This window comes from Oncorhynchus kisutch, linkage group LG16, assembly GCF_002021735.2.
Source record: "Oncorhynchus kisutch isolate 150728-3 linkage group LG16, Okis_V2, whole genome shotgun sequence".
Lineage (NCBI taxonomy): Eukaryota > Metazoa > Chordata > Actinopteri > Salmoniformes > Salmonidae > Oncorhynchus > Oncorhynchus kisutch.
In genome coordinates, this window is record NC_034189.2 from 4178822 (window position 1) to 4196237 (window position 17416).

A 17416-nucleotide genomic window follows, 5' to 3' on the forward strand; every position below is an offset into this window, starting at 1 on the left:
GAGTGAAGACAACGACAGGAAGAGAGAGAGAGGAGTGAAGACGACAGGGAGAGAGAGAGAGAGGAGTGAAGACGACAGGGAGAGAGAGAGAGGAGTGAAGACGACAGGAAGAGAGAGAGAGAGGAGTGAAGAGAGAGAGAGAGGAGTGAAGAGAGAGAGAGAGAGAGAGGAGTGAAGAGAGAGAGAGAGGAGTGAAGAGAGAGAGAGAGAGGAGTGAAGAGAGAGAGAGAGAGGAGTGAAGAGAGAGAGAGAGAGGAGTGAAGAGAGAGAGAGAGAGGAGTGAAGAGAGAGAGAGAGAGGAGTGAAGAGAGAGAGAGAGAGAGAGGAGTGAAGACAACGACAGGGAGAGAGAGGAGTGAAGAGAGAGAGAGAGAAGTGAAGAGAGAGAGAGAGAGGAGTGAAGACAACGACAGGGAGAGAGAGAGAGGAGTGAAGACAACGACAGGGAGAGAGAGAGAGGAGTGAAGACAACGACAGGGAGAGAGAGAGGAGTGAAGACAACGACAGGGAGAGAGAGAGAGGAGTGAAGACAACGACGGAGAGAGAGGAGTGAAGACAACGACAGGGAGAGAGAGAGAGAGGAGTGAAGACAACGACAGGAAGAGAGAGAGAGAGAGAGGAGTGAAGACAACGACAGGGAGAGAGGAGTGAAGACAACGACAGGGAGAGAGAGAGAGAGGAGTGAAGACAACGACAGGGAGAGAGAGAGAGAGGAGTGAAGACAACGACAGGGAGAGAGAGAGAGAGGAGTGAAGACAACGACAGGAAGAGAGAGAGAGAGGAGTGAAGACAACGACAGGAAGAGAGAGAGAGAGGAGTGAAGACAACGACAGGAAGAGAGAGAGAGAGAGGAGTGAAGACAACGACAGGGAGAGAGAGAGAGAGGAGTGAAGACAACGACAGGAAGAGAGAGAGAGAGGAGTGAAGACAACGACAGGAAGAGAGAGAGAGAGGAGTGAAGACAACGACAGGAAGAGAGAGAGAGGAGTGAAGACAACGACAGGAAGAGAGAGAGAGGAGTGAAGACAACGACAGGAAGAGAGAGAGAGGAGTGAAGACAACGACAGGAAGAGAGAGAGAGAGGAGTGAAGACAACGACAGGAAGAGAGAGAGAGAGGAGTGAAGACAACGACAGGAAGAGAGAGAGAGAGGAGTGAAGACAACGACAGGAAGAGAGAGAGAGAGGAGTGAAGACAACGACAGGGAGAGAGAGAGAGAGGAGTGAAGACAACGACAGGAAGAGAGAGAGAGGAGTGAAGACAACGACGGAGAGAGAGAGAGGAGTGAAGACAACGACAGGGAGAGAGAGAGAGGAGTGAAGACAACGACAGGAAGAGAGAGAGAGAGAGAGAGAGAGGACAACGACAGGAAGAGAGAGAGAGAGGAGTGAAGACAACGACAGGGAGAGAGAGAGAGAGGAGTGAAGACAACGACAGGAAGAGAGAGAGAGGAGTGAAGACAACGACGGAGAGAGAGAGAGGAGTGAAGACAACGACAGGGAAAGAGAGAGAGAGGAGTGAAGACAACGACAGGAAGAGAGAGAGAGAGAGGAGTGAAGACAACGACAGGAAGAGAGAGAGAGAGGAGTGAAGACAACGACAGGAAGAGAGAGAGAGAGAGAGAGTGAAGACAACGACAGGAAGAGAGAGAGAGAGAGAGGAGTGAAGACAACGACAGGAAGAGAGAGAGAGAGGAGTGAAGACAACGACAGGAAGAGAGAGAGAGAGGAGTGAAGACAACGACAGGAAGAGAGAGAGAGAGGAGTGAAGACAACGACAGGAAGAGAGAGAGAGAGGAGTGAAGACAACGACAGGAAGAGAGAGAGAGAGGAGTGAAGACAACGACAGGAAGAGAGGAAAAGCCCCAATTCTACTACGAGGTTCATTACAGCAATACACATCACTCTGTGATAGCGTTGGTATGTGTGAGAGACAGAGAGACAGAGAGACAGAGAGAGAGAGAGACAGAGAGAGAGAGACAGAGACAGAGAGAGAGACAGAGAGAGAGAGAGACAGAGAGAGACAGAGACAGAGAGAGACAGAGAGAGGTATACAGGAGAGAGGTAAATACAAGGACGAGCGAGAGAGAGATGAAGAGAAAACACGTGTGTGTGTGAGAGAACAGGAAAAGCAACAAGAAGAGTTAGACACTTTTAAAAGCTACTGATGTTTTGTGAAAATCTGCTCAAGGTGAAACGAGCAACACACACCAGTTAGAGAAAAAGTACATTTCTCCCTATGTACAGATCTAGGATCAGATCCCCCCTTCCACCAATCCTAATGATTAGTGGGGAAAACGAACTGACCCCAGAACAGTGTATTGGGCAACACCAATTAAACAATCATTCACAACATATTTTAGAAAAGTTACCTTATCTTTATTCAACCGTTTCTCCAACAATCCTTTGCATATAAAAACATTATGTACACATCTTCATATGTACATTCATATTTTACATTATATCACAAACTGTTACCGAACGGGACACAGAGTTTCTCCCTCATTGACCTACCCAGGAAAACCTCCTGGGCCCCAGTGATATACTTCACCTTGAGTCTCAACTGGTTCCCTATGTAGTGCACTACTTTAGACCAGGAACCTATAAGGAGGATCCAGTTAGCTGGTCTAAAGTAGTGCACTACATAGGGGAATGGGGAATCAGTTGGAACTCAAGTTGAAGTCTAAGTACAGTATATCACTGGGGCCCAGGAGGTTTTCCTGGGTAGGTCAATGAGGGAGAAACTCCGGACCTCCATTCTGTATATGGATCCAGCATATATTAGACTGGCTGGAAAGGGTGAGTATGGCACCCTACATAGTACACTAGTATAGACCCTATTCCCTATATAGTACACTACTATAGACCAGAGCCCTATTCCCTATATAGTGCACTACTTTAGACCCTATTCCCTATATAGTACACTAGTATAGACCAGAGCACTATTCCCTATATAGTACACTACTATAGACCAGAGCCCTATTCCCTATATAGTGGCACTACTATAGACCCTATATAGTACACTAGTATAGACCAGAGCCCTATTCCCTATATAGTACACTACTATAGACCAGAGCCCTATTCCCTATATAATGCACTACTATAGACCAGAGCCCTATTCCCTATATAGTAGACTACTATAGACCCTATTCCCTATATAGTGCACTACTATAGCCCTATCCCCTATATAGTGCACTACTATAGACCAGAGCCCTATTCCCTATATAGTGGCACTACTATAGACCCTATTCCCTATATAGTGCATTACTATAGACCAGAGCCCTATTCCCTATATAGTGCACTACTATAGACCAGGGCCCTATTCCCTATATAGTACACTACTTTAGACCCTATTCCCTATATAGTGCACTACTTTAGACCCTATTCCCTATATAGTGCACTACTTTAGACCCTATTCCCTATATAGTGCACTACTTTAGACCAGAGCCCTATTCCCTATATAGTACACTACTTTAGACCCTATTCCCTATATAGTACACTACTTTAGACCCTATTCCCTATTCCCTATATAGTACACTACTTTAGACCCTATTCCCTATATAGTACACTACTTTAGACCCTATTCCCTATATAGTGACCTACTATAGACCAGAGCCTTATTCCCTATATAGTACACTACTTTAGACCAGCGCCCTATTCCCTATATAGGGTCTATACTAGTGCACTATGTAGGGAATAGGGTCTATAGTAGTGCACTATATAGGGAATAGGGTCTATAGTAGTGCACTATATAGGGAATAGGGTCTATAGTAGTGTACTACATAGGGAATAGGGTCTATAGTAGTGTACTACATAGGGAATAGGGTCTATACTAGTGTACTACATAGGGAATAGGGTCTATAGTAGTGCACTATATAGGGAATAGGGTCTATAGTAGTGCACTATATAGGGAATAGGGTCTATTGTAGTGCACTATATAGGGAATAGGGTCTATAGTAGTGCACTATATAGGGAATAGGGTTTCAGACATATCCAGAGTCCAGTGTCTCTCCAGTTCAATGGATCTGGTCCCAGACCTGTAGTTACTGCAGTCCATCATGCCAGTCAGAGGGGTTGGCTGAAGACCAAACAGATCTGGGAACAGTGTCTCTCTGTAATCTGCCTCATATACAGTCTATACATCCAGCAGTAGTCTGGGAGGAGTTACAGTAGTTACTCTGTTTGGTCTCTGGGTCGTCAGTTAGCTGGATCAGTCAGCTGGGTCAGTCAGTTAGCTGGGTCAGTCAGTCTGTCAGTCAGTTAGCTGGGTCAGTCAGTTAGCTGGGTCAGTCAGTTAGCTGGGTCAGTCAGTTAGCTGGGTCAGTCAGTTAGCTGGGTCAGTCAGTCTGTCAGTCAGTTAGCTGGGTCAGTCAGAGAAAAAGTACATTTCTCCCTATGTACAGATCTAGGATCAGATCCCCCCTTCCACCAATCCTAATGATTAGTGGGGAAAACGAACTGACCCCAGAACAGTGTATTGGGCAACACCAATTAAACAATCATTCACAACATATTTTAGAAAAGTTACCTTAGCTTTATTCAACCGTTTCTCCAACAATCCTTTGCATATAAAAACATTATGTACACATCTTCATATGTACATTCATATTTTACATTATATCACAAACTGTTACCGAACGGGACACAGAGTTTCTCCCTCATTGACCTACCCAGGAAAACCTCCTGGGCCCCAGTGATATACTTCACCTTGAGTCTCAACTGGTTCCCTATGTAGTGCACTACTTTAGACCAGGAACCTATAAGGAGGATCCAGTTAGCTGGTCTAAAGTAGTGCACTACATAGGGGAATGGGGAATCAGTTGGAACTCAAGTTGAAGTCTAAGTACAGTATATCACTGGGGCCCAGGAGGTTTTCCTGGGTAGGTCAATGAGGGAGAAACTCCGGACCTCCATTCTGTATATGGATCCAGCATATATTAGACTGGCTGGAGAGGGTGAGTCTGGCACCCTACATAGTACACTAGTATAGACCCTATTCCCTATATAGTACACTACTATAGACCAGAGCCCTATTCCCTATATAGTACACTACTTTAGACCAGAGCCCTACTCCCTATATAGTAGACTACTATAGACCAGAGCCCTATTCCCTATATAGTACACTACTTTAGACCAGAGCCCTACTCCCTATATAGTAGACTACTATAGACCCTATTCCCTACATAGTACACTACTTTAGACCCTATTCCCTATATAGTGCACTACTATAGCCCTATCCCCTATATAGTACACTAGTATAGACCAGAGCCCTATTCCCTATATAGTGGCACTACTATAGACCCTATTCCCTATATAGTGCACTACTTTAGACCAGAGCCTATTCCCTATATAGTACACTACTTTAGAACCTATTCCCTATATAGTACCCTACTTTAGACCCTATTCCCTATATAGTACACTACTTTAGACCCTATTCCCTATATAGTACACTACTTTAGACCCTATTCCCTATATAGTACACTACTTTAGACCCTATTCCCTATGTAGTACACTAGTATAGACCCTATTCCCTATATAGTACACTACTTTAGACCCTATTCCCTATATAGTGACCTACTATAGACCAGAGCCTTATTCCCTATATAGTACACTACTTTAGACCAGCGCCCTATTCCCTATATAGGGTCTATACTAGTGCACTATGTAGGGAATAGGGTCTATAGTAGTGCACTATATAGGGAATAGGGTCTATAGTAGTGCACTATATAGGGAATAGGGTCTATTGTAGTGCACTATATAGGGAATAGTGTCTATAGTAGTGCACTATGTAGGGAATAGGGTCTATAGTAGTGTACTACATAGGGAATAGGGTCTATACTAGTGTACTACATAGGGAATAGGGTCTATAGTAGTGCACTATATAGGGAATAGGGTCTATAGTAGTGCACTATATAGGGAATAGGGTCTATTGTAGTGCACTATATAGGGAATAGGGTCTATAGTAGTGCACTATATAGGGAATAGGGTTTCAGACATATCCAGAGTCCAGTGTCTCTCCAGTTCAATGGATCTGGTCCCAGACCTGTAGTTACTGGCAGTCCATCATGCCAGTCAGAGGGTTGGCTGAAGACCAAACAGATCTGGGAACAGTGTCTCTCTGTAATCTGCCTCATATACAGTCTATACATCCAGCAGTAGTCTGGGAGGAGTTACAGTAGTTACTCTGTTTGGTCTCTGGGTCGTCAGTTAGCTGGGTGTCAGCCAGCCAGCCGGTCAGTTAGCTGGGTCAGTCAGCCAGCCAGCCGGTCAGTTAGCTGGGTCAGTCAGTCTGTCAGTCAGTTAGCTGGGTCAGTCAGTCTGTCAGTCAGTTAGCTGGGTCAGTCAGTCTGTCAGTCAGTTAGCTGGGTCAGTCAGTCTGTCAGTCAGTTAGCTGGGTCAGTCAGTCTGTCAGTCAGTTAGCTGGGTCAGTCAGTCTGTCAGTCAGTTAGTGGGTCAGTCAGTCTGTCAGTCAGTTAGCTGGGTCAGTCAGTCTGTCAGTCAGTTAGCGTGGTCAGTCAGTCGTCAGTCAGTTAGCTGGTCAGTCAGTCATTAGCTGGGTCAGTAGGGTCAGTCAGTCTGTCAGTCAGTTAGGCTGGGTCCAGTCAGTCTGTCAGTCAGTTAGCTGGGTCAGTCAGCTGGGTCAGTCAGTCTGTCAGTCAGTTAGCTGGGTCAGTCAGTTAGCTGGGTCAGTCAGTTAGCTGGGTCGTCAGTTAGCTTTGGGTCAGTCAGTTAGCTGGGTCAGCCAGTTAGCTGGGTCAGCCAGTTAGCTGGGTCAGCCAGTTAGCTGGGTCAGCCAGTTAGCTGGGTCAGCCAGTTAGCTGGGTCAGCCAGTTAGCTGGGTCAGCCAGCCAGCCAGCCAGCCAGCCCTCTCGCGGTTTTCTTCCAGTCACAGAAAGTTGATCTTGTGTCTCTTCACAGTCAGTACCAGTGTTTTAGTTGAGACAGAAAATACAGGGTTGTGATGAAGGAAAGAGGACATTTTGGAGTTGCACTCAGTCCTTCCATTACTTCACCTCCTCCTCATCACCACAAGCTTCTGTTCCCATATGACGATATTGGATCCTTCTTTGATTGCCTCACATCCTTATCCAATGACATCGCATCCTTTCCCGATGACATAACGTCCATTTTAAATGACATCACTTCTGGGCGTCAGTGAGGTCAAAGTCCAACACCAAGAGTTTAGTCTCCTCTGTTCCGTTCCTGCTGCCAACGGCTGCTACCAGTCTGGTGTTAGATGCCCTGGAGAGGGGAGAGAGAGGAGGGTTATCAGTCTGGTGTTAGATGCCCTGGAGAGAGGAGAGGAGAGAGGAGAGAGAGGAGGGTTATCAGTCTGGTGTTAGATGCCCTGGAGAGAGGAGAGAGAGGAGGGTTATCAGGCTGGTGTTAGATGCTCTGGAGAGAGGAGGGTTACCAGTCTGGTGTTAGATGCCCTGGAGAGAGGAGAGAGAGGAGGGTTATCAGTCTGGTGTTAGATGCCCTGGAGAGAGGAGAGAGAGGAGGGTTATCAGTCTGGTGTTAGATGCCCTGGAGAGAGGAGAGAGAGGAGGGTTATCAGTCTGGTGTTAGATGCCCTGGAGAGAGAGGAGGGTTACCAGTCTGGTGTTAGATGCCCTGGAGAGAGGAGAGAGAGGAGGGTTATCAGTCTGGTGTTAGATGCCCTGGAGAGAGAGGAGGGTTACCAGTCTGGTGTTAGATGCCCTGGAGAGAGGAGAGAGAGGAGGGTTATCAGTCTGGTGTTAGATGCCCTGGAGAGAGGAGAGAGAGGAGGGTTATCAGTCTGGTGTTAGATGCCCTGGAGAGAGGAGAGAGAGGAGGGTTATCAGTCTGGTGTTAGATGCTCTGGAGAGAGGAGGGTTACCAGTCTGGTGTTAGATGCCCTGGAGAGAGGAGAGAGAGGAGGGTTATCAGTCTGGTGTTAGATGCCCTGGAGAGAGAGGAGGGTTACCAGTCTGGTGTTAGATGCCCTGGAGAGAGAGGAGGGTTACCAGTCTGGTGTTAGATGCCCTGGAGAGAGGAGAGAGAGGAGGGTTATCAGTCTGGTGTTAGATGCCCTGGAGAGAGGAGGAGGGTTATCAGTCTGGTGTTAGATGCCCTGGAGAGAGGAGGGTTATCAGTCTGGTGTTAGATGCCCTGGAGAGAGGAGGAGGGTTATCAGTCTGGTTTAAGATGCTGTGGAGAGAGGAGGAGGGTTATCAGTCTGGTGTTAGATGCCCTGGAGAGAGGAGGAGGGTTATCAGTCTGGTTTTAAGATGCTGTGGAGAGAGGAGGAGGGTTATCAGTCTGGTTTTAAGATGCTGTGGAGAGAGGAGGAGGGTTATCAGTCTGGTGTTAGATGCCCTGGAGAGAGGAGGAGGGTTATCAGTCTGGTTTTAAGATGCTGTGGAGAGAGGAGGAGGGTTATCAGTCTGGTGTTAGATGCCCTGGAGAGAGGAGGAGGGTTATCAGTCTGGTGTTAGATGCCCTGGGGAGAGGAGGAGGGTTATCAGTCTGGTTTTAAGATGCTGTGGAGAGAGGAGGAGGGTTATCAGTCTGGTGTTAGATGCCCTGGAGAGAGGAGGAGGGTTATCATCTGGTTTTAAGATGCTGTGGAGAGAGAGGAGGTTATCAGTCTGGTTTTAAGATGCTGTGGAGAGAGGAGGAGGGTTATCAGTCTGGTTTTAAGATGCTGTGGAGAGAGGAGGGAGGGTTATCAGTCTGGTTTTAAGATGCTGTGGAGAGAGGAGGGTTATCAGGTCTGGTTTTAAGATGCTGTGGAGAGAGGAGGAGGGTTATCAGTCTGGTTTTAAGATGCTGGTGGAGAGAGGAGGAGGGTTATCAGTCTGGTTTTAAGATGCTGTGGAGAGAGAGGAGGGTTATCAGTCGGTTTAAGATGCTGTGGAGAAAGCAACTAATTAATTAATCTATTTGGACAAATGTAAATGGAAAAAAAGCTGTGAGTTAGTGGTTCCTGCACAAAAATAAACCCTGAAATAATCCTGCAGCACCTCCTCAATAATCTAGCCCTACAGGCAGCAGCATCTCCTCAATAATCTAGCCCTACGGCAGCAGCATCTCCTCAATAATCTAGCCCTACAGGCAGCAGCATCTCCTCATAATCTAGCCCTACAGGCAGCAGCATCTCCTCAATAATCTAGCCCTACAGGCAGCAGCATCTCCCAATAATCTAGCCCTACAGGCAGCAGCATCTCCTCAATAATCTAGCCCTACAGGCCAGCATCTCCTCAATAATCTAAGCCCTACAGGCAGCAGCATCTCCTCAATAATCTAGCCCTACAGGCAGCAGCATCTCCTCATAATCTAGCCCTACAGGCCAGCAGCAATCTCCTCAATAATCTAGCCTACAGGGCAAGCATCTCTTCAATAATCTAGCCCTACAGGCAGCAGCATCTCCTCATAAATCTAGCCCTACAGGCAGCAGCATCTCCTCAATAATCTAGCCCTACAGGCAGCAGCATCTCCTCAATAATCTAGCCCTACAGGCAGCAGCATCTCCTCAATAATCTAGCCCTACAGGCAGCAGCATCTCCTCAATAATCTAGCCCTACAGGCAGCAGCATCTCCTCATAATCTAGCCCTACAGGCAGCAGCCATCTCTTCAATAATCCTAGCCCCTACAGGCAGCATCTCTTCATAATCTAGCCCTACAGGCAGCAGCATCTCCTCAAATATCTAGCCCTACAGGCAGCTAGCATCTCCTCAATAATCTATGCCTATAACAGGCAGCAAGCATCTCCTCAATAAATCTAGCCCTACAGGCAGCAGCATCTCCTCATATAATCTAGCCCCTATAGCAGGCAGCATCTCTTCATAATCTAGCCCTAACAGGCAGCATCTCTTCAATAATCTAGCCCTACAGCAGCATCTCCTCAATAATCTAGCCCTACAGGCAGCAGCATCTCCTCAATAATCTAGCCCTACAGGCAGGCAGCATCTCCTCAATAATCTAGCCCTACAGGCAGCAGCATCTCCTCAATAATCTAGCCCTACAGGCAGAGCATCTCCTCAATAATCTAGGCCTACAGGCAGCAGCATCTCCTCATAATCTAGCCCTACAGGCAAGCAGCAATCTCCTCAATAATCTAGCCCTACAGGCAGCAGCATCTCTTCAATAATCTAGCCTACAGGCAGCATCTCTTTCAATAATCTAGCCTACAGGCAGCATCTCTTCAATAATCTAGCCCTACAGGCAGCATCTCTTCAATAATCTAGCCCTACAGGCAGCATCTCTTCAATAATCTAGCCCTACAGGCAGCAGCATCTCCTCAATAATCTAGCCCTACAGGCAGCAGCATCTCCTCAATAATCTAGCCCTACAGGCAGCAGCATCTCCTCAATAATCTAGCCCTACAGGCAGCATCTCTTCAATAATCTAGCCCTACAGGCAGCATCTCTTCAATAATCTAGCCCTACAGGCAGCATCTCTTCAATAATCTAGCCCTACAGGCAGCAGCATCTCTTCAATAATCTAGCCCTACAGGCAGCAGCATCTCCTCAATAATCTAGCCCTACAGGCAGCAGCATCTCCTCAATAATCTAGCCCTACAGGCAGCATCTCCTCAATAATCTAGCCCTACAGGCAGCATCTCTTCAATAATCTAGCCCTACAGGCAGCATCTCCTCAATAATCTAGCCCTACAGGCAGCAGCATCTCTTCAATAATCTAGCCCTACAGGCAGCAGCATCTCTTCAATAATCTAGCCTACAGGCAGCAGCATCTCTTCAATAATCTAGCCCTACAGGCAGCAGCATCTCCTCAATAATCTAGCCCTAGCTGGGTCAGTCAGTCTGTCAGTCAGTTAGCTGGGTCAGTCAGTCTGTCAGTCAGTTAGCTGGGTCAGTCAGTCTGTCAGTCAGTTAGCTGGGTCAGTCAGTTAGCTGGGTCAGTCAGTTAGCTGGTCAGTCAGTTAGCTGGGTCAGTCAGTTAGCTGGGTCAGTCAGTTAGCTGGGTCAGTCAGTTAGCTGGGTCAGTCAGTTAGCTGGGTCAGTCAGTTAGCTGGGTCAGTCAGTTAGCTGGGTCAGTCAGTTAGCATCTCCTCAATAATCTAGCCCTACAGGCACGCATCTCTTCAATAATCTAGCCCTAACAGACAGCAGCCACCTCTTCAATAATCTAGCCCTACAGGCAGCATCTCCTCAATAATCTAGCCCTACAGGCAGCAGCATCTCTTCAATAATCTAGCCCTACAGGCAGCAGCATCTCCTCAATAATCTAGCCCTACAGGCAGCAGCATCTCCTCAATAATCTAGCCCTACAGACAGCAGAATCTCCTCAATAATCTAGCCCTACAGGCAGCAGCATCTCCTCAATAATCTAGCCCTACAGACAGCAGCATCTCCTCAATAATCTAGCCCTACAGGCAGCAGCACCTCTTCAATAATCTAGCCCTACAGGTAGCAGCATCTCTTCAATAATCTAGCCCTACAGGCAGCAGCATCTCTTCAATAATCTAGCCCTACAGGCAGCAGCATCTCTTCAATAATCTAGCCCTACAGGCAGCAGCATCTCTTCAATAATCTAGCCCTACAGGCAGCAGCATCTCTTCAATAATCTAGCCCTACAGGGAGCAGCATCTCTCCTCAATAATCTAGCCCTACAGACAGCAGCATCTCCTCAATAATCTAGCCCTACAGGCAGCAGCACCTCTTCAATAATCTAGCCCTACAGACAGCAGCATCTCTTTGATAATCTAGCCCTACAGGCAGCAGCATCTCCTCAATAATCTCTTCAATAATCTAGCCCTACAGGCAGCAGCATCTCTTTGATAATCTAGCCCTACAGGCAGCAGCATCTCTTCAATAATCTAGCCCTACAGGCAGCAGCATCTCCTCAATAATCTCTTCAATAATCTCTTCAATAATCTAGCCCTACAGGCAGCATCTCCTCAATAATCTAGCCCTACAGGCAGCAGCATCTCAATAATCTCTTCAGTAATCTAGCCCTACAGGCAGCAGCATCTCCTCAATAATCTCTTCAATAATCTAGCCCTACAGGCAGCATCTCAATAATCTCTTCAATAATCTAGCCCTACAGGCAGCAGTATCTCCTAAATCCTCCACTCTGCAGAGCCACCAGGTCTCTGACCCACTCCCCTGTGGGTCTCATTTCATTACCTGATCCTCCACACCACTCCCCCTGATCCTCCACTCTGCAGAGCCACCAGGTCTCTGACCCACTCCCCTGTGGGTCTCATTTCATTACCTGATCCTCCACACCACTCCCCCTGATCCTCCACTCTGCAGAGCCACCAGGTCTCTGATCCACTCCCCCGTCGCCAGGCTCCACAGCTTCACTGTCCCGTCATCTGATGAAGAGACCACCAGGGAGCGAGAGAACTGGAGACAGGTCACTGCTGACTGGTGCTTATGGGACCTGGAGAGGAGGGGGGTGGGGGGGTGGTAGGGAAAGAGGAGGGGGGGTAGGGAGAGGAGGGAGAGTGGGGGGGGGCAGGGAGAGAAGAGGGGGGGTAGGGAGAGGAGGGAGAGGGACAGGGAGAGGAGGGAGAGGGACAGGGAGAGAGGTAGTTACATATAGGAGTACTGTAGACAGGTTAGTGCTGATTGGTTCTTCTGTGCACCTAGAGGTATGATACATTCAGTTCATTCAGGAAGTATTCACACCCAGACTTTCTCCACATTGATGTTTTACAGCCTGAATTAAAAATGGATTAAATGGAGATGTTGTGTCACTGGTGTCCACACACACACACACACACACACAGACACACAGACACACACCCTTTAAACCCCCTTTGTTATGGCAAGACTAAATCAGTTCTGGAGTAAAAATGTGCTTAACAAGTTGCATGGACTCACTCTGTGTTCAATAATAGTGTTTAACATGATTGTTGAATGATCTCATCTCTGTACCCCACACATACAACTATCTGTAAGGTCCCTCATCTCTGTACCCCACACATACAACTATCTGTAAGGTCCCTCATCTCTGTACCCCACACATACAACTATCTGTAAGGTCCCTCATCTCTGTACCCCACACATACAACTATCTGTAAGGTCCCTCAGTAGAGCAGGGAATTTCAAACACAGACCAGAGAGGTTTTCCACAGCCTCGCAAAGCATGGTGAAGTTATTAATTACACTGTGGATGGTGTATCAATACACCCAGTCACACCTTGCAGTGTGTGGAGACACTGTCCTGTCCGTATATCCCAGACCCTGACAGTAGAGTCAGCATTGCCAGAGACCAGGATGTTGTTCTTCAGTTCCATACCACTGGTCAGTGATTGGTGGCCGGTCAGCGTGTGGACACACCCTCCCGTCACTACGTCCCATACTCTGATGGAGGTGTCCAGAGATCCACTGACCACGTAGGCACCGTCAAACTGGGAGGGAGGAGGAGGAGGGGGGGGGGGGGGGGGGGGGGGGGGGGGGGGGGGGGGGGGGGGGGGGGGGGGGAGGGGGGAGGAGAGGGAGGAGGAGAGGGAGGAGAGAGGAGAGGAGAGGAGGAAGGAAGGGAGGGAGGAGGAGGGGAGGGAGAGGAGGGAGAGGGGGTGGGGAGGAGGAGGGAGAGGGGGTGGGGAGGGAGGAGGGAGAGGGGGGTGGGGAGGAGGAGGGAGAGGGGGTGGGGAGGAAGAGGGAGAGGGGTGGGGGTGGGGGGGAAGAGGAGAGGGGGTGGGGAGGAAGAGGGAGAGGGGGTTGGGGAGGAGTTAACGTCAGGACAACAGCTGGGGTCCATAATCGTTATAATAACCTGTTAGAAATAGATCATCTCAGGAGACTGTCTGCATACAGGGACCAGGTGTGTGTGTGTGTGTGTGTGTTGTAACCAACTAACCGTGTCTGAATACAGGACCAGGTGTGTGTGTGGTGTGTGTTGTAACCACTACCTGTCTGAATATCAGGGACCAGGTGTGTGTGTGTGTGTTGTAACCACTACCTGTCTGATACAGGGACCAGGTGTGTGTTGTGGTGGTGTTGTAACCACTACCTGTCTGAATACAGGGAACCAGGTGTGTGTGTGTGTGTGTGTGTGTTGTAACCACTAACCTGTCTGAATACAGGGACCAGGTGTGTGGTGGTGTGTGTGTGTGTTGTAACCACTACCTGTCTGAATACAGGGACCAGGTGTGTGTTGTGTGTGTGTGTGTTGTAACCATACCTGTCTGAATACAGGGACCAGGTGTGTGTGTGTGTGTGTGTGTTGCTGTTGTGTAACCACTACCTGTCTGAATACAGGGACCAGGTGTGTGTGTGTGTGTGTGTTGTAACCACTACCTGTCCTTGAATACAGGGACCAGGTGTGTGTGTGTGTGTGTGTTGTAACCACTACTGTCTGAATACAGGGACCAGGTGTGTGTGTGTGTGTGTGTTGTAACCACTACCTGTCTGAATACAGGGACCAGGTGTGTGTGTGTGTGTGTGTTGTAACCACTACCTGTCTGAATACAGGGACCAGGTGTGTGTGTGTGTGTGTGTAACCACTACCTGTCTGAATACAGGGACCAGGTGTTGTGGTGTGTGTGTGTGTTGTAACCACTACCTGTCTGAATACAGGGACCAGGTGTGTGTGTGTGTGTGTGTGTTGTAACCACTACCTGTCTGAATACAGGGACCAGGTGTGTGTGTGTGTGTGTGTTGTAACCACTACCTGTCTGAATACAGGGACCAGGTGTGTGTGGTGTGTGTTGTAACCACTACCTGTCTGAATAAGGGACCAGGTGTGTGTGTGTGTGTGTGTTGTAACCACTACCTGTCTTGAATACAGGGAACCAGGTGTGTGTGTGTGTGTGTGTGTTGTAACCACTACCTGTCTGAATACAGGGACCAGGTGTGTGTGTGTGTGTGTGTTGTAACCACTACCTGTCTGAATACAGGGACCAGGTGTGTGTGTGTGTGTGTGTGTAACCACTACCTGTCTGAATACAGGGACCAGGTGTGTGTTGTGTGTGTGTTGTAACCACTACCTGTCTGAATACAGGGACCAGGTGTGTGTTGTAACCACTATGTCTGAATACAGGGACCAGGTGTGTGTGTGTGTGTGTGTGTGTGTGTGTGTGTGTTGTAACCACTACCTGTCTGAATACAGGGACCAGGTGTGTGTGTGTGTGTGTGTTGTAACCACTACCTGTCTGAATACAGGGACCAGGTGTGTGTTGTAACCACTACCTGTCTGAATACAGGGACCAGGTGTGTGTGTGTGTGTGTGTGTGTGTGTGTGTGTGTGTGTGTGTTGTAACCACTACCTGTCTGAATACAGGGACCAGGTGTGTGTGTGTGTTGTAACCACTACCTGTCTGAATACAGGGACCAGGTGTGTGTGTGTGTTGTAACCACTACCTGTCTGAATACAGGGACCAGTGTGTGTGTGTGTTGTAACCACTACCTGTCTGAATACAGGGACCAGGTGTGTGTGTTGTAACCACTACCTGTCTGAATACAGGGACCAGGTGTGTGTGTGTGTTGTACCACTACCTGTCTGAATACAGGGACCAGGTGTGTGTGTGTGTGTGTAACCACTACCTGTCTGAATACAGGGACCAGGTGTGTGTGGTGTGTAACCAACCTGTCTGAATACAGGGACCAGGTGTGTGTGTGTGTTGTAACCACTACCTGTCTGATACAGGGACCAGGTGTGTGTGTGTTGTTGTAACCACTACCTGTCTGAATACAGGGACCAGTGTGTGTGTGTGTTGTAACCACTACCTGTCTGAATACAGGGACCAGGTGTGTGTGTGTGTTGTAACCACTATGTTCTGAATACAGGGACCAGGTGTGTGGTGTGTGTGTAACCACTACTGTCTGAATACAGGGACCAGGTGTGTGTGTGTGTTGTAACCACTACCTGTCTGAATACAGGGACCAGGTGTGTGTGTGTTGTAAACCACTACCTGTCTGAATACAGGGACCAGGTGTGGTGTGTGTGTTGTAACCACTAACCTGTCTGAATACAGGGACCAGGTGTGTGTGTGTGTTGTAACCACTACCTGTCTGAATACAGGGACCAGGTGTGTGTGTGTGTTGTACCTACCTGTCTGAATACAGGGACCAGGTGTGTGTGTGGTTGTAACACTACCTGTGAATACAGGGACCAGGTGTGGTGTTGTAACCACTACCTGTCTGAATACAGGGACCAGGTGTGTGTGTTGTAACCACTACCTGTCTGAATACAGGGACCAGGGTGTGGTGTGTGTAACCACTACCTGTCTGAATACAGGGACCAGGTGTGTGTGTTGTAACCACTACCTGTCAGTCTCAGGGTGTGTGTGTGTGTGTGTTGTAACCACTACCTGTCAGTCTCAGGGTGTGTGTGTGTGTGTGTTGTAACCACTACCTGTCAGTCTCAGGGTGTGTGTGTGTGTGTTGTAACCACTACCTGTCAGTCTCAGGGTGTGTGTGTGTGTGTGTTGTAACCACTACCTGTCTGTCTCAGGGTGTGTGTGTGTGTGTTGTAACCACTACCTGTCTGTCTCAGGGTGTGTGTGTGTGTTGTAACCACTACCTGTCAGTCTCAGGGTGTGTGTGTGTGTGTTGTAACCACTACCTGTCTGTCTCAGGGTGTGTGTGTGTTGTAACCACTACCTGTCTGTTTCAGGGTGTGTGTGTGTGTGTAACCACTACCTGTCAGTCTCAGGGTGTGGTGTTGTGTTTAACTAACACTACCTGTCAGTCTCAGGGTGTGTGTGTGTGTGTGTTGTACCACTACCTGTCTGTCTCAGGGTGTGTGTGTGTGTGTTGTAACCACTACCTGTCTGTCTCAGGGTGTGTGTGTGTGTTGTAACCACTACCTGTCTGTCTCAGGGTGTGTGTGTTCCTACCTGAAGTGAATAGACTCTGTTCGTGTGTCCCTGCAGAGTGTGTAGACAGGTCTCTGTCTCAGGGTCCCAGACTTTAACCATGAAGTCGTATCCTCCGCTGACCACCTCTGCGGCGTCATACTGGACACACCGCCCGCCGCCACATGACCTGTCAGGACGTGGAGACACTCGCCAGAATCTACGTCCCACAGACGCAACGTAGCGTCACGGCTACCGCTCACAACCCTGGGGGGAGGGGGGGGGGATATTGAGTTGGAGTGTCTGGGTGTGTGTGTCCAACTCATTGTGGTGTAGATCGTATGGCAGATGTGTCCATACAGAGTGTGGGTGGGTGTGTGTGTGTGTGTGTGTGGTGGGTGTGTGTTGTGTGTGTGTGTGTGTGTGTGTGTGTGTGTGTGTGTGTGTGTGTGTGTGTGTAAACTCACTGTTTGTCGTGCAGGTGTATACAGCGTACAGTAGAGGTGTGTCCATACAGAGTGTGGGTGTGTGTGTGTAGGTGTGTGTGTGTAAACTCACTGTTTGTCGTGCAGGTGTATACAGCGTACAGTAGAGGTGTGTCCGTACAGGGTGTGAACACACTCTCCGCTCTCTGCGTCCCAAACCTTCAGAGTCCTGTCTGTCGACCCACTGATCACGATGT

General features: G+C 48.5%; 1 long non-coding RNA gene and 1 pseudogene across 1 annotated transcript; both read right to left on the bottom strand.

The window, feature by feature from the left end:
* Positions 1-2353: 2353 nt before the first annotated feature.
* On the bottom strand, positions 2354-2907 carry LOC116353910 (uncharacterized). Its single transcript, XR_004203318.1, has 2 exons — positions 2751-2907; positions 2354-2495 (listed from the first exon to the last, which is right to left on the bottom strand). It is a non-coding gene; the product is annotated as an uncharacterized LOC116353910 (long non-coding RNA).
* A 3007-nt stretch (positions 2908-5914) lies between these two features.
* On the bottom strand, positions 5915-17414 carry LOC116352834 (F-box/WD repeat-containing protein 7-like; annotated as a pseudogene).
* Between the last annotated feature and the right edge of the window lie 2 nt (positions 17415-17416).